At 44.0% G+C, this 22,830-nt stretch overlaps 1 long non-coding RNA gene across 1 annotated transcript in view; it reads left to right on the forward strand.

The window, feature by feature from the left end:
• Nucleotides 1–1,294: 1,294 nt before the first annotated feature.
• Nucleotides 1,295–22,830, forward strand: part of LOC309376443 — a 40,510-nt gene continuing 18,974 nt past the window's right edge. Inside the window, exon 1 of the long non-coding RNA XR_014171191.1 lies at nucleotides 1,295–1,420. This is a non-coding gene — a long non-coding RNA (uncharacterized lncRNA). The remainder of the gene's footprint in view (nucleotides 1,421–22,830) is intronic.

Genomic DNA, 22,830 nt, shown 5'->3' on the forward strand with positions numbered 1-22,830 from the left:
ACTCTGCTCCGTAGGTAGAATCAGAATCACTGTAAAATTGGGGGGGGGGCATTACCATCCAAATGAGCCAATCCCAAAGGATACAATGATCAATGGTATTGAAAGCCACAGAAAGGTCAGAAAGAAGGGGGAAAGTTGTGCTTGTCCCATTCTAGATCAAGGTCAGGGCATAAAATTCTGTGAACTAATGAAAGATGGCTCTGGTCCATGAAATTTTGTGTCATAATAACTGTGTTCATCTTCATAGTGCCACAATACTCTTTTTTTCTTTTTTCTTTTTTGCCGTAGACTAACATAGTTTAGCGGGTGGCGCTGTGGGTTAAACCACAGAGCCTAGGGCTTGCCAATCAGAAGGTCGGCGGTTTGAATCCCTGCGTCAGGGTGAGCTCCCGTTGCTCAGTCCCTGCTCCTGCCAACCTAGCAGTTCGAAAGGACGTCAAAAGTGCAAATAGATTAATAGTTACCGTTCTGGTGGGAAGGTAAATGGCATTACCATGTGCTGCTCTGGTTCGCCAGAAGCGGCTTAGTCATGCTGGCCACATGACCCGGAAGCTGTACGCCGGCTCCCTCGGCCAGTAAAGCGAGATGAGCGCCGCAACCCCAGAGTCGTCCGCGACTGGACCTAATGGTCAGGGGTCCCCGTTACCTTAACATAGTTTAAAGGGCAGCAGATTCTCTTTTCTTTTTAAAAAACAAACAAACAGGAAGCAAAAAAAGAAAGAAAAGCAACCTGGTCAGGTATGATGCTAGTTGTAGGCCACAACATGTGGAGGGCAACATGTTGACTACTCCTGCTATAAAGTTTCACATAGGCCTTACAGTCTTGATGCAGACAAGATCAAGGAACAGTGAGCTGCCACCTGCAACCTGCCGTTCCTCTCCCTCCTGATACCCTCCCTGCTGAATTTGAAGTATGTGCATTCATGAAACTTGCTCATGCCATTAATGAAGATATATAGACCAATGGTTTTCAGCCAGTGTGTCATAGCACCCTGGGGTGCCTTGAATGGTGGTCAGGGATGCTGTTCTTTCCTTCCCTCTCTTCTCTTATGCCCTCTCATTTCTCTGCCTCCCAAAGGCTTGCACAGCTGTTTGTTGCAGCAGTCCTGGCTACAAGCTCCGCAGGCGAATGGTACCTTTGTGGCTGGCCAGGGGGTGCTGGCTGCCAGGAGCTGAGGCAGCCTTGGAGTAAGTAAGCAACTGGGTGAGGGAGCCCAGCCAGTCAGTTTACCAGCCCTTGCTGCTGGGAATGGACTGACAAGTGGGAGGCTGGGGAGGCAGGCAGGCAGGTGTTGCCCTGGCCTTTCTTGTGTTTGCTGTGTGCCATGCCTGCCTGGGAGCTGAGTGCCCAGTGCTGAAGGGGAGCCTTTCTGCCATGCAAGCCTGCCAATGCCTGCTTTTGCCACTGCTGCCTCCCAAGGTAAGGTGCTGGCCTCACATTCAACTTTGGCCAGTCTCCTTTGGGCCACTAAGGCTGGGGGCATCCTCTTCCCAGGCCCGTGGGGCAGTGTGAGGAGGCACCTCTCTTTGGGGCAGGGGGGGGGGTGCCCAGCAGCTCAGAGACCAGGGACGGCAGCAGCGGCTGCCCAGAGGACTCCCAAGGAGAGGGGAGAGAAGAGGAGGCTGAGGGAACACTCCACAAGGGGGAATGTCTGGTAAAGGGTGAGACGCTACCAGGCAAGGGGTGACATAACTGGGCTCCTGAGCCCCACAGGGGTGCTGCAGAAAGAATGTAGTTGGTCAAGGAGCCATGGATTCAAAAAGGTTGAAAACCACTGATATAGACCGATATTTGAGTAGAACAGAGAATCTCTTAATGAGTATATATACTTGAAAAAGAGAAAGGGGTGAATGCATATCCACCTACAAAATAGAAAACTCTTGCCAACAATGTTCTACCTATAGTTCTTTGGAAATACTTTTTCTGCAATGTGGCATTCTGCATTCCATTCAGTTGCTCCTCCCTGTTTTCCATGTTTTCTCTCAATAGCCAAACAGCATTCTGTAACTACTGAGCATGCTCATTCCTGTTTGGCTTGTTTCTGGCATTTTTTTCTGGTCAGGCTCGTGTAGTGGTTAGAGTGTTGGACCAGGACCTGGGAGACCAGAGTTGAAGTCCCCACTCAGCTATGAAGCTCACTGGGCCAGTTACCATCTCGCAGCCTAACCTACCTCACAGGGTTGCTGTGGGGATTAAATGAGGAGGGGAAGTATTGTGTATACCACCTTGAGCTCCCTGGACAAAAGGTGGGCTATACATGCAATAAATAAATATTAACCAGAAGTAGAAATGATAGAAGTTAAATTTGCAGCACAGTAGGTGGGTGGGTGGGTGGGTCTGAGTGGGTGTGCATTCACACTAACAAATATGAATTTTCAACATTTCATCAAAATTATAAGGAAAGTTCAAAGAATGCTCTCTCTCCTGGGAGGTATGCCTAGCGCCGTCTGTTTCTGTTTTAAAATGCCAGGTAAATACTTTTCTCTTTACTCAGGCTTTTGGCCCTTAATTTGAAGGGCAGCATTGTGGTCTCCTTTAGTAGAGTATCTGTATAGCTGTGTTTTTAGATTTTTATTGGGTGTTCTTAATTGGTTCTAATGTATGTTGCTTTGGGTCCCTCTGTGAGTAAGGTGGCTAACAAATATCGGCCTCAGCATCATCTAAAGCTGCAGTACTGTACACATTTACTCGGGAGTAAGCCCCCTTGAGCTCAGTAGAACCTACTTCTCAGTAGGCACACCAGACTTCTGCTTCAGTGCCAATTATTTTTATTGATTTTCCAATATAAACCCAATTACACAGATTCGTTCCAAATTAATACAATTTTGTTAAGAGACTTCCCACGTACCATTCTTGATGGATCTTTATGACCTAATAATACTGTGTTTCATATTCTTATTTATTTCTATTACATTCAATTTTTCCCCGCAACATCCTTCCAAACAAAACAACCAGGTTCTACCCCCCCCTTTACTCCTTTCAAGCCACACACAGCTTTACATCTTCTTTTAACTCTCAATGTTACATCGTACATCAAAACACCCTCACTTGTATATCTTAAAATTCAATATTAGGAGAGGGTTGCCAAATCATAAATGTAAAAACTCCCATAAAATATAGCAGAGAGGCCCCCCCTCCATCCATCTCCAGTACAGGATAAAATCTTCTCCCAATTTCAAATCTCAGTTCCATACAGCTGATTGACTGCAGTTACAACATCCATCTCCTCCGGTGCGAGCCTATTCTTAATGCCAATTAAAACCCAACTATAAGGAGAACCTCTACATCCAATGGCATTTTTTTTTTGGAGGGAGGTTGCATCAGGCAAAGTGCGTAGCACCCAGTGCCTCCACCTGTCTCCATGCTGATCCGTGAGGGGCGAGCCATTTAGGCTACCACCAGTACCTCCCGTGCCCATTATAAGAGATGGTTTAACCCCTTCCACCCCCTTTTTCAGCCTTCAATGTTGAGAGAGCCATCCCCATGGCACAGGACAGGAACCGGAATCCTGCTTCAGATTGTTTTTCACAGTTTTCAATAAAAGCATTCCAATTTATAATGAAGTTGCCACATCTTTGTCTCATTTATTTTGTTGTAATGTGATGCATTAGTTGGACCATAGGGGTTCAAAACTAGTTGTTTGGTGTGTGGGTGTGAAGAGTAGTTGGGCCCTAATGAAAGCCACTAGCCCTATCCCTGACTCTCCACCTACAACCTTCTGAAAAAGGATGTAAAAAAAGAAAAGTAGGAGAAGTAGGCTCCTCTACTCTATTCCCCACAAATAATAATTCTAGCACTGAATCATACATAGCTTGGAGCTCAGCTCATTGAATACAAGAGGCATGAAGAATTGGACTGAAATTCACTGAAATATTTCAGAGCAGAGGTTTCCAGATGGTGGTCTGTGAACTTCATTCAGATAGTCTGTTGCATGTCTGTGGATTTGTGGTTAACAATGGAAGACAGCACATCCATCAAATTGAATACTGATATTGATTATTCAGTTTACTTTTATTGCTTCTTTTATTTCTTACATTGTATTTCATTGAATTACAAATTGAATTCTATGCTATTACAGGCAGAAAAATCAAGTGGTTCGCTTGGAGTCTTAGACCCTCAGCAATTTTCAAGTGGTCCATGGGCAAAAATGTTTGGGAGCCACTGCCTCAGAGCCAAAAGCACCTTAGCTATGAACCACGAAGCCCCTGATTCAGATCAGACCTGTGACATACAGTAGGAAGATTACAATTTATCAGCCTCAGACCCTCACTCTTATCTGCAACATGTCATATAAAAATGATAGCCCACCTTTCAAAGTTGTTGTCATCAAGATAAATGTCGCAGAAGTGCTTTGGACATGCAAAAGCACAGTACAAATGCTGACCATTATCTGACTTTTGCCACTCTCACGGTTTCCATGCTTTCACATTGTGATGTGATGCTTATCTTTCCTTTCACCATGGCACAGACTCCTTTCATCTCAAGGACTCTGTCCTATGTTTGGGAACCTGAGAAGTTCCTCAGTTTAAAAAAAAAAAATCTCCCTCCTTCAAGATAAAGTGACTCATAAGAATAATTGAGGTGGAGTCCTTGAAACAAGGAGTGTAAACGATTATGAAGGGAAGGTCAGTGTACTTGTCTTTCAAGCCTGAGCATGCCCCACTGCTGATGGCACATAAACAATACTCATTAGATGCCTGTGGTTGTGGATAAATGGCTAATGCACTCCAAAGCTTCGTCACACTTTGCTGACTGGCAACATTTGGCCTCAATGCAGAGTTGCCATCACAGACTGTTTAGTTGGCTGAGTGGGCTCAGGCCAGTAGCCCATCTGGTCCAGCATCCTGTTCTCACAGTGGCCAACCAGATGGTTAAGGGAAACCTACAATCGGGACCTGAGCAAAAGAGCACTCTGCTCACCTGCAGTTTCCTGAAACTGGGTTTCAGAAGCATTGCTGCATCTGACCAAAGGATAGCCAGCATGGCTAGTAGCCGCTGATAGCCTTATCCTTCATAAATTGGTCTAATCCTCTTTTAAAGTCATCCAAGTTGCCTCCTGTGGAAGAGAGTTCCATAGTTTAACTATGCACTGTGTGTCCTTTGGTGGTTCTGCTCCAGAGCCATTTCTAGAAGGTATTTGTGGCAGAGGTATTCTCCAGTGCCATGGAAATTGTCCTGTAGTGTCCTGCAGGGTTCCATCTTGCCTCCCCATGTGAAGCCACTGTGAGCTGCAATTGGGAGATATGGAGTGAAGCGTCACCAATACGCAGATGGCACCCAACTCTATCTCTCTGTTCCATCTGAACTGAGAGAGGTGCTTGAAGTGCCATGGAGGCAGAGCACAGCTGCCATGCAAATATCCAGGGGGCAATTAGAATGGAAAAGAAGTATCTGTTGTATTCAACGTATGTATCTTTGGGATATATTTTAGGGCATTTGGTTAAAGAGAAACAAACAAGGTATTAGGTGAAAGTATAACAACATGCAGGTTTGCAGGGGGAATTGCGCTTTTGCCAATTTGCCTCAATTTGCCTCAGTTTTGTGATATAGTTCATAATCTGACATTCAAACACCAGCTTGACCTCTGTGCTCATTATTTTTCAAGGGAGGAAAGAGGCAAGGCATGTTTCAATGCAATATCTAGGCCTCCCAACTGTTGGGCTTTATTAATATGAACTTTGTAAGAATACTTCAGTGAGACTGTTTGGAGTCAAATCCAGTTGATTAGAAAGGGCTCCTTGTTTAGTCATAATCTGAAGCTAGCTTGCTTACATAAGCATTAATTAAAAATATATCTGCCTTTGTGTGTCATCGGATGATGATGAGTTCCTCACCAGACTCTGATCTGACAAAGATCAATATTGGATGGCTTTGAAGAATTAAAGCTAGATCAGGTTGACTCTCCTTTCTGTCAACTTTATGGAATATTCCAATGGATTAACTCTCTGTTTTGTAATGAAGGACTATGGGTGGGGAGCCAGTGTGGTGCAGTGGTCAGAGTGCTGGATTTAGACCTGGGCGAGACCAAATCTTCACTCAGCCATGCAAGTCCCTGGGTGACCCTAGGACAGTCACTCACTCTCAGCCTAACAGTCGCAGGACTGCTGTGAGGATAAAATGGGGAAGAGAACTACGTAGGCCACCTTTGCAACTACAGTTCTGAGTCACATCTCAAGGGGCTCTCTGACCTATGAAGACAAAGTGGACATCTTTAAGGTACTACAAGATTATTGTCTGTGTGTGTAAGAAGAAAGACAAGTTTCCTTGGCTACACATCACTCCTCGGCATGGATTGTTAGCACTTTTAATCTGATTCCAGTGACGCCTGTTCCAGAGTCACCTCCCACAAATTAAAAACGTAATCCATCCAGCACAGACGTCACCAATAGCCCCTGCACCTCCCTACTGCATGATATATAACCAACAGTCTGGATGAGTTGAATAAATTTTACATAGCTTTCCAAACTCTGGCATAACTTGTAACTTTCCCCCTGAGTTCCAGAGTACTGCACTGGAGCTAAAACTGAGTCCTAGCCTCCTAATGCAGTAGAACAAAGTGAAAGAGTCCTTTGTGGTAGAATGTGCAGCTTCAGACTGCAGTTGAGAAGAACCTTACACAAAAAAGAACCTCTAAGTGAAAAAATCAACCTTCTGGGAAGAGGTATGGTCCAGAACCCCCTTGCTCTACGATAGTTTTCCAACTAGCTTTCTGCTTGCAAGATTTTTCTGGTGGGGAGGATTCAAAATAGCACCCCCTCTATACACATGCAGTCTCATCATGAAGAACCCCCCTGGTATCTCCCACATTGCATTTGCCCCCCCCAAAGGAAGGAAATATAGGGGCAAGAGAGATTGCAGAATAAGGGTGCAGATCTGCATGGCATTAGGATATGCTCAGGCACACATAGAGATGCAAATTTAGAAATAAGTACTACAGTTTGAATAAAAACACAATACCATCTCACTGTGACCTGTCTGCCTGCTTGGTCTGTGGTTCAGGTGCTGCTCTTGGGCTCTTCTTTTTGGGGCTTTTATCTTTAAACTGGACTTGGACCCAACACCCCTTCAGAGAACTCCTTCACAGGATTCTCCTCTGTAAAATAGCTAAGTGACTGAACTAAAAATAGGGCTGTGTGCAGTCCTCCTGAACTGGGGCCACCCAGGGGCCACCAGCTTCACATCTGGTCCTAAATCCATTTTGGGGCAGAGCTGTTTATTTGGGGTTTTATGAATGAAGGCTGTGCAGGAAGAAATCTGGTGTTCGTGGCCCTTGACCTGGTGGGTACGCTAGAGCTATACATGGAGTAGGAGCTGAGGCAGGAAGAAATTGAGCAAAAGAACTGCTGGTTACTGAGCTCCAGAGGGAACTCTTAACTCAGGAAAGGTCCAGAGGTGACTGGAAGACTTAGGCAACAACAGCCAGTTCTTGCCCTGCCTTCTCTCTTCTGTATAACTACGTGCAGCTTGGTCTTCTCCATCCTGAAGAGAGTTACTTGGCAGCCACATGGGTGCGCCAGGTTTCCTGACAGGTTCATTGCTGCTGCCACTCTTGAGACTTACATGGACAATGGGGAAGACTAAGGGATCAAGGCAGGGATCAAGATGAAGTCAAAGAGGTTCTTGTGGGGACCAGACAAAGAATCCCCCCAAGTGGGCTCTTGTTCCAGCTGCCTTTGGCCTCCTGTAAGTCCCCCTGGACTGGATTTCTCTGCAGGGACCAAAGCCCTTTCCTCCAAGAGGTCTCCCTAGTGATTTGGGCCAGATGACTTGGGAGCGCGTGTCATCTCCAAGGCACTTCTGTGGCATTTGTAGTGAGAAATGGTGGTCTCACTGTTTTAGGCCACACCTCAGCTCTGAACTTTATTTTTAAAACTTTATTGAAATGTTATTTTTTATTTTTCACTCGGAGTAACACAACATGGCTCCCTCTCTCCTGCTGCTGGGTATTATTAGCCACAACAATTAATCCCCATTTGGAGGATGTTGATGTAATATCATAAATACCAATCTCTTGTGTTTACGTAGTGTTGTGTTTACTTGGGCAAGCTGCCACCCACACTAAAGAAATAAACAAAGAGTCAGTCTTTGTGGAGAAGGAAAGCTTTGTGGGGGTTTTTCACAGTCCTCTCTCCCTTCATAAGGCACTCCTTGTTATATTGCTGAAAGTGGCTCTTTAAGATATCCAGTTTTGATAAACCATGCAATTTCTGGGAGAGTTAATTGGAGTACCTACAAAACAGGATTCCTGCCCCCCTCCAGGTTGTTTTAAAAAATAAAGGCCTAACTTGGCAAAACTTTGCTGAAGGAAAATGTTGGGCTCATAAAGGATAAGGAATGTGGAGTATCTCTTCTGACTGCTGCAACCCAATCCAAATCTACTTTACCTGTGTGGTTGGTGGAATTACAAAGAAGGCTGGACGTTGGACAGGGCTTCACATTCCACTGGAGCCACACGGAAAGCCTCAGTTAGCTTCAGTTCCCCAGCTTCGCAGAGTGCCCTTCCAGTTAAAGTACTTGCTGGCCAGGGGCGTAAAATATGCCCTGCATTTGTTAGAAAGCAAATAGTTAAGCTGTGGAATTCACTCCCACAGGAGGCAGTGATGGCCGCCAACTTGGATGGCTTTAAAAGAGGATTAGACAGATTCATAGAGGACAAGGCTATCAATGGCTACTAGCCACGATGGCTATGCTCTGCCTCTGCATTTGCTATCACATGACCCCATAATCCAATTTGCAAAGGCTGCCTCTTGTACAAGTGCAGTCTTGGCTATATGGAATAACTGGTGGTATTTGACAACCTACGTTTCATACAAAATTGCAGTAAAATCAACAAAACATCAATGGAAACAATAATAGATGGTCATTTACAATATTTCATTCCAACTGCTAATTGGGACAAGTTGTCAGATGTTATGTTCTCTCTATCCAAAACACTTCCATCTGCCCAATTTATTATTACAGGCAATTTAAATGTGTGAATTAGGACCAACAACCAAAATATTGTATCCCAATTGGGCTTTGAAGGAATAGATATAATACCTACCCTGCTGTCTGTTCCCCACTCTTCTAAGGATAGATTAACTAACAGAGTGGGGTTAAAACTTATGGAATTTTGTATTGTCCATAATGTAGCTATTTTAAATGGACTGGGGTCAAACCATCGCTAGAGGTGTTGAAATTTTGGGAGGTTGGATAGTTACAATTGAATGGTCTTGATGGTGGGGTGCACATTTTTATTCTTATTTATTTATGATTATTACTTTGTCAAAATAAAATAAAAGCTAAATCTAAAGTTGCCTGATTTATTCACTGGTGGCTATCTAGTCTTTTATATATTGAATGTGTTTGGATTATCAGTGTATTTGGATAACTTTGTATGATTTTATGACTGTTTTAACTTATGCCAAAAAAGGCTACTACTACTACTAGTAGTAGTAGTAGTAGTAGTAGTAATATTTCACTAGTCACTGATCTACATCTTGACCCAACATAAAATAAAGAAACAATTACTTCAGCTGGTTAACAAGATATATAATGCATTTGAAGGCCCCAGTCTACATCCTTTAAAAAAGAAAGGTCATAGCACATATCTTAAAGGCAGGTGCAGAGCACTTGCTTTCTGCTCCCCTTTCCAGCCACTTCCAGGTCACTGCGATGCGCACATATGCAGTTGTATGTCAATCGGATGTGCATAAATCGGTCCACCCTTCACCCCAGGAAGGATTACAGCATTAAAATGCAACACTAAAAGCAGATTAACTTCATTTGATACATGACAGGCCCTGTCATCTGAAGGCAGCAGTCTTGTGAGCATGTGTCACCAACTGGGATTTTTAGCTGACCCAATGTGGTCACTGATGTTTGCTGGCCCAGCCACAGTTGTCCTGCTCTTAATCTCTTCCAACAGCCAGACAACTCACTTAGCAGGCACATGCTTTGCAACCAATGACAATGACATAGCAAGTTCAGGAAACACAGGAGGTCAAGACTGCTGTGGTCAGTACCCAACAGTTGGGAAGAGGTTTGGCCCCTTTATGTGTATTCTCCACATGCAGGTCTGCAAATAATCTTAAGGTTTGTTTAGCTAGTCAAGCTTGTACTTGCTCCTGTGTTAAGGATTTATTGGGAAAGTGAGTAAATACAATTGTTGTGGTAACAGCCTCGAGGTATATCAGAGATCTTTGCCTTGGACTGGGTTCTGTTTACCTTGCTGTTGTTAAGGGGTCATGTCTGCTTCTCAGAGAGAAACTTTGCATTCAAGGGGCATTGTTCATTTCCCCAAACCTGCTCAGTCAATGAAGGAAAGTAAATGAAGGGAGGGGCCCTTCAGACAGAGGGAAGCCAGAATGCCACACAAAATACCCTTGGTACCTTTTTAAAAATATATATATATAATTGGGTTACTTTGGGGTTTGAATCCCTTGGCTTGCTGATGAGCTAGTCTATTCCTCTTGTAGAAGCCAGCAAAAACCACAAAAATGAGGCATTTCGGGGGCAGGGGAGGAGTGGGTTAGGGGCCCCTGGGCCTAAACCTCCCTCAGACTTTGTGCAAACAAATCAGAATGCATGTTGAATAAACTGATTGTCAGAAAGCAACCCAGGATGGCAAATAAAAAGTTTCTCAGGAACAGCATTTCTGAAGTCACCCACACTATCACCGCTATCTGAAAGAAGCTGAAGGCTAGAAGATTCAGAACACATAAAAGAAATGATTTCTTCATGCAGCACTTAGTTAAACTATGGAACTCACTTCCACAGGAGGCAGAGGTGGCCACCCACCCAGATGGCTTTAAAAGTTGATTAGACAAATGCATGTAGTTGAGAACTATCCATGGTTAGTTGCCATGATAGCTGTGCTGTACTGCCACAGTTGGAGGCAGCAATGCTTCTGAATACCACTTTCTAGAAACCACAGCAGGAGAGCATGCTCTTGTGTCTGTGTCCTGCTTGCATTTGGTTGGCTGCTGTGAGAAGAGGATGCTGGACTAAGTGGGCTGTTGATCTGATCTAGCAGGCTCGTCTTATGTTACGTAAAGTGTGACTGTCCTGGTAAACAGAAACAGCTCAAATATATGTCATTTGGGATTTGGGATTTGAATGCACATGAGCTCTCAAAACACCACCATCATGTTCCTCCTTAAATCTCATCTTACACAAAGATCTTCTTTGTGGTGGCTAGAATAATCATCACTATAGTGGATTACAGCCTGGGAGAGGATTGGTGCAGATAAATATGGACGGTGTTCTTGATGGAGAAACTAACAAACCAAATTAAAGCACAAAAGACACTTTTCAGAAAGAGAAGGATTCTTTACTTGCCTCTAGTTCACAAAAGGAACAAGGCTGGACGCCCCCACCATTGCTCAGTTAGCTGTGGTAGGATACTGTACACTGGATTAGACTGGACACCCACAACTGACATAAGTTACATATATCACAGTGAAACCTACTGGGATGTCTAAACTGCATTGTAACATAACTGCCCTATTTATTTTTGTTAATGTTACTGTCATTATAAAACTAATAAAATGTTGTTATTGTTGTTTTTAAACTCTTCTTGCAAAGTTTTCCCTTTGTCATTCCTGTGACCGTGACCCATTCCCCTTCTGCCCCCCGCATACTATCAGCTACCTTGGCAAACAAATGTTCACCCAGCAGAGACTCAATTACAAAGCCCCACTTCAAACATGTTGAGCAACTGGCATACCAAGCATACTCTAGAATACCCCCAAATCCTGAGAGGGAGGAGTGTGCAAAATGTCCCAGACTTCTCGAACTCAGGAACTACGCTTCCCATAATCCCTTGAGACCCACATTAGCTGAGTGTGCTCAAACTTTCTCATAGAAGTCCTATTGTTCCTACAGCTCAGCCTTCACCACGAGCCACGACACTGGACCACAGCCTCTGGGGATATGTTCCAGCTGCACAAAACCAGTGTCTCCAAACAATGGAAGAATGTCCTAGCCCAGACGCCGACATTCTGACCTACCATGTCAAGCTGACTCTGTTTTCTCTTAACCTTTGGGGGAACGTTTCTGAAAACACCCAATAATTTCACCTTTCGCCTACTAGCCACTTAAAAGTTTCAGCCCCAGTTAATGTCTGAGTGGATACTCTGTTTGCAATCAGAACCCCTTTGGGCACATAGATGTGACCTCTGCAACAGTGTTTAGCTGTTGTCATTATTTCTGAATGCCAGATCCACAGTAATAATATAAACATGTGGTGACAAAAACAAAATAATTTAAAATGAAAAAACAAAATCCAAATGGAAGTTCAAATGCAGTACCATTAGTAGCACATGATATTCACATACATTCAATAATAGAATCATAAAACTGCAGAGCTGGAAAGGACCCCAAGGGTCATCTAGTCTAACTTCCTGTAATGTAGTAATCTCAATTAAAGCATCCATGACAGATGGCCGTCCAACTTTTGCTTAAAAACTTCAAATGAAGGAGAATCCAACACCTTCTGAGGGAGTCCATTCCACTGTTGAACAGCTCTTGCCATCAGAAAGTTCTTCCTGATGTTTAGTCAGAACCCTTTTTCTTGTAACTTGAATCCAGTGGTTCGAGTCCTGCCCTCCAGAGCAGGAAAAAACAAGCTTGCTCCATCTTCTGTGTAACAGCCCTTTGGGTATTTGAAGATCTTTATCCTATCTCCTCTCAGTTTCTTCTTTTCCAGGCTAAGCATACCCAACTTCTTCAACTGTCTCTCATAAGGCTTGGTTTCCAGACCCTTGAGCCTCTTGGTCACCCTCCTCTGCACATGTTCCACATTCTCAATTTAAATGACCAAGCGTTCCAAAAAGACTGGAGTAAATGTATACAATATTCGAAGGATCATTGTAAACAACTAACAACTCTAGCAGGGTTGTAAGAAGACTTGTAATGACAATTGTTATTACCTTTTTATATTTATTTATAAGTTGGGATTTTTTATTTAGTGAAACATAAATTGGAAAATATACAAATGCTATGATATATAATATTAATGTTGAAAACCAAGAGGCAAAAGGGAGGGAAGTCGACAAGCTCATAAGAGCAAAAATATAAAGTGGATAATAAGAATGTGTCATAATTGTTATAAAATGGAAACTTAAAAATAATATTAGGTCCCTTATCTTATATTTGCACAGCTGGCTCTTCCTGGCTAACTGTAGAACCTTACATTTGCCCCTAGAAAAATCCATTTTGTTGATTTTGGCCCATTCTCCAATCTGTTAAAGTCTTCTTGAATTCCAGTTCTGTCTTCTGCAGCATTAGCTACCCCTCCCAGTTTGGTGTCAACTGCAAATTGGATGAGCATCCCTTCAATTCCTTCATCTAAAACATTTATAAAGATGTTGAACAATCACTGGCCAAGGAGGGAGCCCTGAGGCACCCCACTTACCACTTTGTTCCAGAATGAGGAGGAACCATTAGTTATCACTCTTTGGGCTTGGTCAGTCAACCAGCTACAAATCCACCTACCTTGTGCAGCCCACATTTTACCAGCTTCTCAGCAATACTATCATGAGGAATTTTGTCAAAAGCCATACTGAAATCAAAATACACTATGTCCACAATATTCCCCTGATCCACCAAGCTTGTAACTATATTTAAAAAATGAGATTCTTCTGGCATGACTTGTTTTTGAGAAACCCATGCTGGTAATCACAGCATCTTTTTCAATGTACTCTCAGAATGACTATTTAGTTTTGCATACTAGGACCTTTTCTGTTACTGACGTCAAGCTCACCAGTCAGTAGTTACCTGGGTCTTCTCCCCCTCCCCCTTTTGAAGATGGGACAACATGTGCCCACCTCCAGTCTTCGGGGACCTCACCTGTTCTCTGAGAGTTCTCAAAGATTATAGACAGAGGCTCTGAGATTACATCAGGGGAGGGATATTTTCAGGAAAGTGAGGGGAATTTTGCCTAAGCCTTAAATTATCTGGCAAGCAGAACAAGAACTTGGGTCATAAATTAAGCTCTAAACATTGCCTTTTGGAATACTTAAATGCTCTGTAAACAATACAGTGTGGTTGAAACCTACAATCATTATTGGTACTTCCACAGAACCACCATACCCAAAACACTCTCTCCTTATTTTGAGAAGACAGTAGGTAGAACAGTTGGAATTATGCTTCCTGTTAAGTCCTGCCTTTCTCCCTACAGCCATTTTTCTTTTTCTTTTTTAATGGTGTCTATGTGAGAATTTTTACGAAGAGTCATATATCATAGAGGTGCTCCTAGGAAAGTAATCAGCAACATTTTAGAGGATGGGGGCAGAGATAAGGGAGTTATGATTTTTAAAAGCTGCCTCAGGCTTGAGCTCTGCTCAGTTGACACAAAATGTCAGAGAAACCAAGGGCATAGTTGATTTGATGGGAGTGGATGTGTGAGCAGGTGGCCCAGAGGCAAAAGGCCTTGAATATCCAGCATTTCCCAAGCAAGAGCACCATGAGATGATCAAGCAAAGGGCACAAGACAGATAAGAACAAGGCAACATCATTGCTTCAACATCCTGTTTCCAAGGCACTGTGGCTGGGGAGTCCTGCTAAAGCCAATCCCTTTGCTCAGATGCTACACCTGTCAACCACATAAAATCTCCCCGCCTCTCTCCCCACTCTGACATTTTCCAAGCTTGGGAGGGTTTTTTGTTTCCAGGTTTTGCAGGAACCTGTCTGTAGCATTTCCCCAACGTCTCTATTTCTTAAGTGCTCTGAAGCACTTCGGTTTTGGACGAGGGTGCGTGTGGGAGATTCTGCTTTGGCTTGGACAAGAAACACTTTTGGTTCTTGATCCAGGATTCATTTGAATATTTCACATATTCCTGGTTTATTTGTGTTATACACAAGCAACATCTCCAAGTGGTGAGAGACTCTGGGGTTCCAGGCTCAGGTTCAGTTGCAGGCTCAGTTTCCTAGGAATGAAGAGTCTGTGATTAGTGGAGGATATATGATTTTATTTACACATATACACAACCTGAGAATAGGAGGGAGGGGCTGACAGCATCCACACCCCCAAAGACCTTGATTCTCCATTAATAAGATATTTGGATCCTTCACAGAGCAAGCATGTCTCTGTGTCTCCAGCTTCCAGCCTATTTCTCGCCCTGCTTACACACAACTCTCTGGCTTTTGCTCTCTTAACTAACAGCAATGTGAAGGTGCAGGAAGGACCACCCATTTGTTCTAGGGTGTAGAACAACTTCTTTGGTTATGCTAATTGTGGTGCTTAGCTAGTCAGTTGAAGCCATTACGTAGACAAGGGACTGGTCTGGCAAGCTTGCTACCATACATTCTATTCCCACAGATACAGGATCCCAAGAATGAAGACATCATCCACACTGAATTTGCAAACTCGTAACATTTTGTTCTTATTTTGTGATATTGTATGTGCTGATTAAATTTCCTTGTTGTTGGTGGTTTTTGTTTTTTCTTCATTAGTACGATTGAGATGCTTTTGTATTTTGGGGGCTCTTCATTTTCCATGTAGATAATTTCTTTCTTTCTTTAAAAAAAAATTATACAGAATTACTTTAATTTAATACAATTTATTAGAATCAGTTTTCCCACTCCTGTTGCAAACATATGTCCATCATTTCACCCTACAGCCACATCATTTCTTATTTAGTGTCCAGCTGTCATCCATCACTTGCCGTTAAACCATTCTTCCAGCTGACCACTTTTTCCTCCTTACAAACAGCACCTCTGTTATGTCTTATAAATATAAAATCCATTTCATGTGTTTAGTCCTTCACATACATTTTGTTCCAGACCTGGTGCTCTGAGAGTTCATTACTATCTTCCATTGTTCAGTTCTTTGCGGTGTTTTTCTGGATGGTACAAGGCCACATTCCATTCCTTCCGCTGTTTACAGATTAGCAAAGAGCTGCAGCCATAAATAACTCACAGGGTGCACTTCCAGGTTTCTGCTATTAAATTCCTCTCTGGAGTTCTTTCTCAGCATACAGTTAAGAGCAAGATCTTTTCTCAAATTCAGCCTCTTTTCCACATATGTTGGGCTGTAGATCATTCTCTCCCACTGCCCCCCCCCTGTATTATTGTGACAACATGCCTGTCCAGAAACGATTGTTGATAAAATCCATTCAGCCTCAATCGAAGGGGTGGGCATAGCAAAACCTTATTAAATTCATTCTTAATCATAAATCAAAAGCCTCTCCCCTCTTTTTCAAAGTGTCAGGCAGAGTAACAATGCAACAACTACATATGTCTCTTTCATTGTGCACGGAAGGACAAGAAAAGGAAAGACCATTTGAAAACCATAACAAAGCACAAATCACCTTTACTTCCCCCTTCCTTTCTTGACTGTTGTAAAGATTCTCAAGCTTCAGAAAAACATTCAAATACTTTCAGAGAGCCAAGCACACTCCTTTCAGCAGCTGATTTATTGCAGCCCATTAGCATATGTCAGTCCAGGAGAGCCTCTTGATTAAAGCCAATTGTCCAAATTAAGGAGGAACCATCCACAAATCATGCCGGTAATGGAGGCTCATCCATGGCAGGGACACACTCCCAAGTCGCTCCTGCTCCGCCTTTCAAGTTGGCAGACACAGGATTGCATGGCACTGCAGGATGCAGTGAACTCCCCAGATCCCACTGAAGAGCATCGCAAGGATTTATGCCTCAGAAATCCTCCTTTTTCCCTGCCTGAACTTCCTTGCAACCCATGAAGGGCTGCAAAGAACAACCACCATTGACTCATGACATAGCAGGAAACCCCATGTAGATCATTTCTAGCAACTTCCCCCAAGGCCAAAAACAAACAAATATAAACAGCAGAACTGTTCTTTTCTTTTCATAAGTTAGCAATTCTATTTCAACATCTGTTATCTCTCACAGCCTACAAGTTATTTCCTATAGAAAGAATCCCATTGGCATTTCCTATAGAACGCCATCCCAATGGAATTATATTTTAAGGCATAACACACACACACATGCACACACACACAAAATAACATTTTACTCCAGTTAATTGAATCCCTTCATCCCATACTTTCCAATCACTAAAACATATTAGAATCTGGAGAGTAGGAACCTGGCTCAGTTGGCCTTTTTTCTGACAAGGCCCTCACGACCCGAACACCTGCATAAAAAAATATGTTTGGAGATTATATTGTTCCCCCCACCCCTATGAATTTGAACTGAACTTGACATCTATAAGGGCCATACTTGATGTGACATCAGAGATGCAGGTCAGGAAGGGAGAAGCATCCATGTGCCTGTAATAGCAGCCATGGAGGGACAGTTTGAATCAAAACAGTGGCAGCAAAGGCAGTCCACCAGCCATGCAGGAAACATTATACTTTTGCTACCTTCCTGGGATTGGCAAAACAAAATACACTGCTGGGCGCAGGGTCTGCCTTCAATTTTGGTGGGTCAAAACTTGGACGTTGTTCAGAGTGCATCAGTCCATGCCAAATGGAACAAGTTTGCTTTTTTTCTGATCCAAAGGGTAGGACCTGAACCAATGGATTCAAATTACAAGGAAGGAGATTCCAACGAACCATTAGGAATAAGTTTCTGACAGTTAGAGCTATTGGACAGTGGAACGGTCTCTCTCAGAAGGTGGTGGATTTTCTTTCATTGGAGGTTTTTAAACCACCTGTCAGGGATTCTTTAGCCACAATTCCCACATAGCAGGGTGTTGAACTAGGTGACTCTTGAGTTTTCTTCCAGCTCTACAGTTCTATGATTCTATGAAACAGATCAGTGCCAGAACCAGTTACTGAGTCATTTTTCAAAACTAGTCAGTTGTATAAAACCAAGACTTGCTCAGAGTGGCCCCATTTAAACCAATCAAGTATCTGAACCAGAGTCAGAAATGCTGATGAACCTGAACCAGAACTGAACCCAAATGTTTTGCTCCTTGCTGTGGACCTTTGCCCCCACATTCCCGTCCCCTTGCTTTTCAGCCACATTGCAACTGTGACATTAAAAGAAAAAAGAAAATTGTGGCTACTATCTCTGAGTGGGTGTTTTGTGGCTTGTGTCCTTACAATGGTCACGCCCAAAGCCAGCTCCTGCTATGATCTTGGGTGGCCATTTTGAAACCAGATGTTGGAGCCCTAAAGAGGAAGTCCACCAGCTTGAGAGATCTTATCTCAAAGTCACAGATGGCTTTGAAACAGGAAATGAGTGCAAAACGAATGAGCCAGCCATAGTCCCACAGCCTAAAACAAGAGGTTTACAAAATAGATACTGTCAGAGGGCTGCCGCCTCTGTTTTCCTGGCAGGGCTCATGTGCCTTTAAAAAGAGCAAACAACAGGCAGAAATTCAGTGGATGCTAAGATCCCTAACATAGGCAATGGGGTTAGAGTGAAGTGCTGGACCTTTGGCATTTATCTTTATCCTGCAGAATGGCCAGTGGTAGCAGAGCCCCGCCTGAGAAGATGGCCACCTTGTGGAGTGTAAAAAGTGGATGAACAAGCCACATTGACTCAAAACATCTGCCTGTGTTGCTGGAGAGTATAAGTGAACGTTACATCTCATGATGCATGAAGGGTCCTGTCAAAGAAGCAGCAAAACATCACAGCAAGTTCCTGAGTCGGAGGTGTGACTCTGTTTACATTCAGACTTGTTAAACTGGCCTGTGGTGGTTTTGCTGCCATAAGAACATAAGAAATGGCCCACCTAGTCCAGCTTCCTGTTCTCACAGTGGCCAACCAGATGCCCTCATGGGAAGCCCACAAGCAGGACCTGAACACAAGAGCATTCTCTACTCTTGCACTTTCCATTAACTGGCTTCCACCCTTGCCCTGCCATATGGGAAGCATTTTCAATTACCTTTTGAAGGCACACCTCCACACACACCTTGCTTCCCCTGCTCACTAAGGTGGACCCCCCCTTGTCTTCTGGAATATTACAAATTGCTTCATTTCATTCTTGTACTTTTACTGCTATGTTAATAGTTTGTCCTGACAGGTGCTTTTAGTTGTATGATGGATTTATTGATTTCTTGCATTTACGTACGTCCCATCATTTTCTCCAAGGCACTCCAGGCAGTCTACCACTGAATGCCTGTTGCTAGAGAATCAAAATCAGGGAAGAGAATTCCCTTCTTGCATTTGGCTCACCAGGGTTGGGAAGAGGCAGCGGTGGAGGAAGCCACTCAGGAGTCTGGGATGGTGTGCCCAGGGGCGGGGCAAGCCGCCCATAGGGGCAGGGCAAGGGCAGGGGGAGCTGCCCATAAGGGTGGGGCGCACCGTGGGGCTTCCGGAGTCTGCCTGTCTCCTCCCACTCAGCCACCCTACAGCTGGGGGGTGGGGAGGCAGTGGGCTGACCGTTTGGGCAGTGCGGAGCCCACGCACACCCAAGCTACCGTGTCTCTCCCAGGAGAGACTCATGGCTCAGGCATGCTGCAGGCCCCACAGTGAGTGCCACCTGGCATTTTGCCACCCTCCCCTCAATGGTGACACCTGGGGTGGACCACACCCACTGCACCCCCTCTTGGGCTAGGGGAGACTTTTCTATAACCCAACAGGGCTGTTCTTTTATTATTGAAACATATATGCAGCAGCAGTGCACTCTAACCTGGTTGCTGTTTGATTTGTTCTTTGCCGAGTGACTGCCCCACATGGGTTTCTCAAAAAGCCAATATTTATGCTTGCACTCTTCCCCACTCAGTGGTAGCATTACCTGGGGAGTACAACCTGCATTACTGGAAGCAGTAGGATTAAGGTATCGAGAAGCTTCAGGGAGACAAAAGCCTCCTTTGTGACAGAGAGAGCATGAGTGGAATTGCGCTAATTGAGAGCACAGCTGAAAAGAAATCAGTGAGTTTGGTCTGCTTAAATCCTAAGGCTCAACATCTCCACCAGCGCTGTTATGATGATAATCCCTTAATTACCAGGCACTGAGGAAGGCCTGCCTTGCAAACAAACTGATCACATTAGCTAAAACATTCTTTGCCTGTAAAAGAAACCCAGCTAAGGAGGTGGTTAGTGGAGAGGGCAGCTCCTCTGCAAAGACCTATACTTGCAGCTTCTCTGGCACAGCTGCTGGGAACTGCAGTTTGGTGAGGCTGCTGAGATCTTTTGGTTGTGCCCAGAGTTACAAATCCCATGATCCCCTCGGAAGATGGGAATAACTAAAATATCACTTTAGGTTGTGTTGTAGAAAAAGAGGAAGAACCCCTTTGGGTTTGCAAATCCATATAAAGATTTCTCTACTTGATTTCTAAAAACAAGAGAGACCAGAACTACTTTTGCCAACCTGCTGCTTGCCCAGCAAGCAGTTCACATGATCTCCAGCCAGAGCAGTGCAGCCAGTGTTAGAAACTCAAGTTACATAAACTAGGCGCCAAATGGCTCCTGAAAATGGAATGCTTAGTTGCCTTTTGGGGGCCAGATGGCTCAAAAGTCATGTTTTTCAAAACTTTTTTGTTTTGTTTTTGCTTGCTGAAATTCATTCAGATTGTGCAGATAAAATATAATGGATAAAACTCCACAGGATGTGTTGTTAGTGTGTGAAAACAGGCAAGATCTACAAGGCTCCCCCAAGCCTGGTGATACCTCCTCTTTCTGCATGGATGGTACCATGATCAGAGTTTACTATTAGTCTAGAAAGCAACTAGTCTGCAACAAAATATTGCAGTAAAGAGTACAAAGGATCAATGATCCAGCCAGCTAACCAGCTAGCCAATCAATGAAGCTTTCTTTCAGGATACATTTTTTCCCCACCCTCCCATTCCGCATCCACCCAAACTCAGCATTCTGTGGTCCCTGTGCATGGAAGGATCTGTCAGTTTCACTCCTCCTTCAGTCTCTCATTTCCCCCATATTAAATTCAGTTCCCCACATTTTGCAGAAATTTGCAATTTAAAAAAAAATACTCACAAAATTAATCTGCATTTTAGCACAAATTTCTCCTAACACATTTGTATATTCAGTTTTGACTAAAACACATATTTTTGCAAGCAATATAATGCATTTTTGTATTCAATTTTTTTATCAGTAGCTTCCTTTTTATGCACGTCTCCCTAATACAGTGTTTTTCAACCTTTTTTGGGCAAAGGCACACTTGTTTCATGAAAAAAATCACGAGGCACACCACCATTAGAAAATGTTAAAAAAATTTACTCTGTGCCTATATTGACTATATATAAAATAATTCTCTTGAATAAGAATCAAATAAACACAAAGAAAGTATTTTATAATTACTTTATTATGAAATAGTAAGTAAACAGAAATATGAAAAATTATAAAATACTTTATTTTAAAATCTTTCGAATTTTTCAATTTTTCCCACGGCACACCAGGCAACATCTCGCGGCACACTAGTGTGCCGCGGAACAGTGGTTGAAAAACACTGCCCTAATATATGCATTTTGTAAACACCGCTTGGTTGGTGAAGCACGTTGCAAATTTCAGATAAGTGCAAATTCTGAAAAATTCTGGGTTTTGGTTCTCATATTGTCTCAGAAAGTCTGAACGGAAGAGATTCATTTGAAATGCGTACTGAACTGACTTTCTTAGCCATCCCAGGTGGGCTCTGAGAATCCTTGGACCTCATCAGACTGGTTCTCAGGGGTAAGGGGGATCATAAAGATTTGTTTGCTTTGCTGCAAACCTTGGCATTCCCTCAAACATGGCAATATCTCCCTTGCCACACCCTGCCCTGTCTCAGCTGCCTTCTCATTGGCACTCACCAGCCGAGTTTGGTGCTGGTGTACACAGTGATGCCATGGTTCCAGCCACGTTCCAGGGCTGAGCCCAGGTGCATGAGCAACGCAAACCAACCCCTGGGTTTCTCACGCTACCTTGGCACTTTTCAGAAGTGGATCAGAAAAAAGTTACGTTAACCCCATCAATTAAATTTTTATGAAGCAATTGGCTGGACTTTAAAGCCCTTGCGAGGACCGATTTGGACACTCTCTGCAAGACAGATGCCAGGCTTTGGTGCAGGAGGACACCGTGTTCTCCTTCAAAGGGTTCTTCTGCCAGCCGCACTGGAAGCCATGGGCTAAGATCCAAGGGATCTGCTCTTGGAGAACCCAGTCTTTAAAAGCTAAAATCTTGCTCTTTGGTCAGAATGGGCTAGCTGGCCTGCAGGGAGTGGGGGCTTAACTCCAGCACTCTGCCTCTCCTTCTTAGCTTAATAAAGTAAAGGTAAAGGTACCCCTGCCCGTACGGGCCAGTCTTGACAGACTCTGGGGTTGTGCGCCCATCTCACTTAAGAGGCCAGGGGCCAGCGCTGTCCGGAGACACTTCCGGGTCACGTGGCCAGCGTGACATCGCTGCTCTGGCGAGCCAGAGCCGCACACGGAAACGCCGTTTACCTTCCCGCTGGTAAGCGGTCCCTATTTATCTACTTGCACCCGGAGGTGCTTTCGAACTGCTAGGTTGGCAGGCGCTGGGACCGAGCAGCGGGAGCGCACCCCGCCGCAGGGATTCGAACCGCCGACCTTTCGATCGGCAAGTCCTAGGCGCTGAGGCTTTAACCCGCAGCGCCACCTGCGTCCCCTACTTAGCTTAATAGCACTAAGTAAAACTCTCCATCGCAAGGGAGCATGTACATAAGCACATAACATAAGGGCATAAGAACATAAGAAGAGTCTGCTGGATCAGACCAGTGGCTCGTCTAATCCAGCCTCCTGTTCTCCCAGTGGCCAACCAGATGCCTCTTCTAGGAAGCTCACAAGTGGATCCAAGCACAAGGGCACTCTTCCTCCTGTGGTTTCCAGCAACTGGTGTTCAGAAACATTACTGCCTCTGGCAGCGGCTAGTAACCATGGGTAGCTTTATCCTCCAGCAATTTGCCCAATCCCCTTTTAAGGCCATTCAAGTTGGCCATCATTACCTCTTGTGTGCAAAAATTC

The sequence above is a fragment of the Podarcis melisellensis genome (assembly GCF_964234715.1).
Source record: "Podarcis melisellensis genome assembly, chromosome: 8".
NCBI classification, from domain to species: Eukaryota; Metazoa; Chordata; class Lepidosauria; order Squamata; family Lacertidae; genus Podarcis; species Podarcis melisellensis.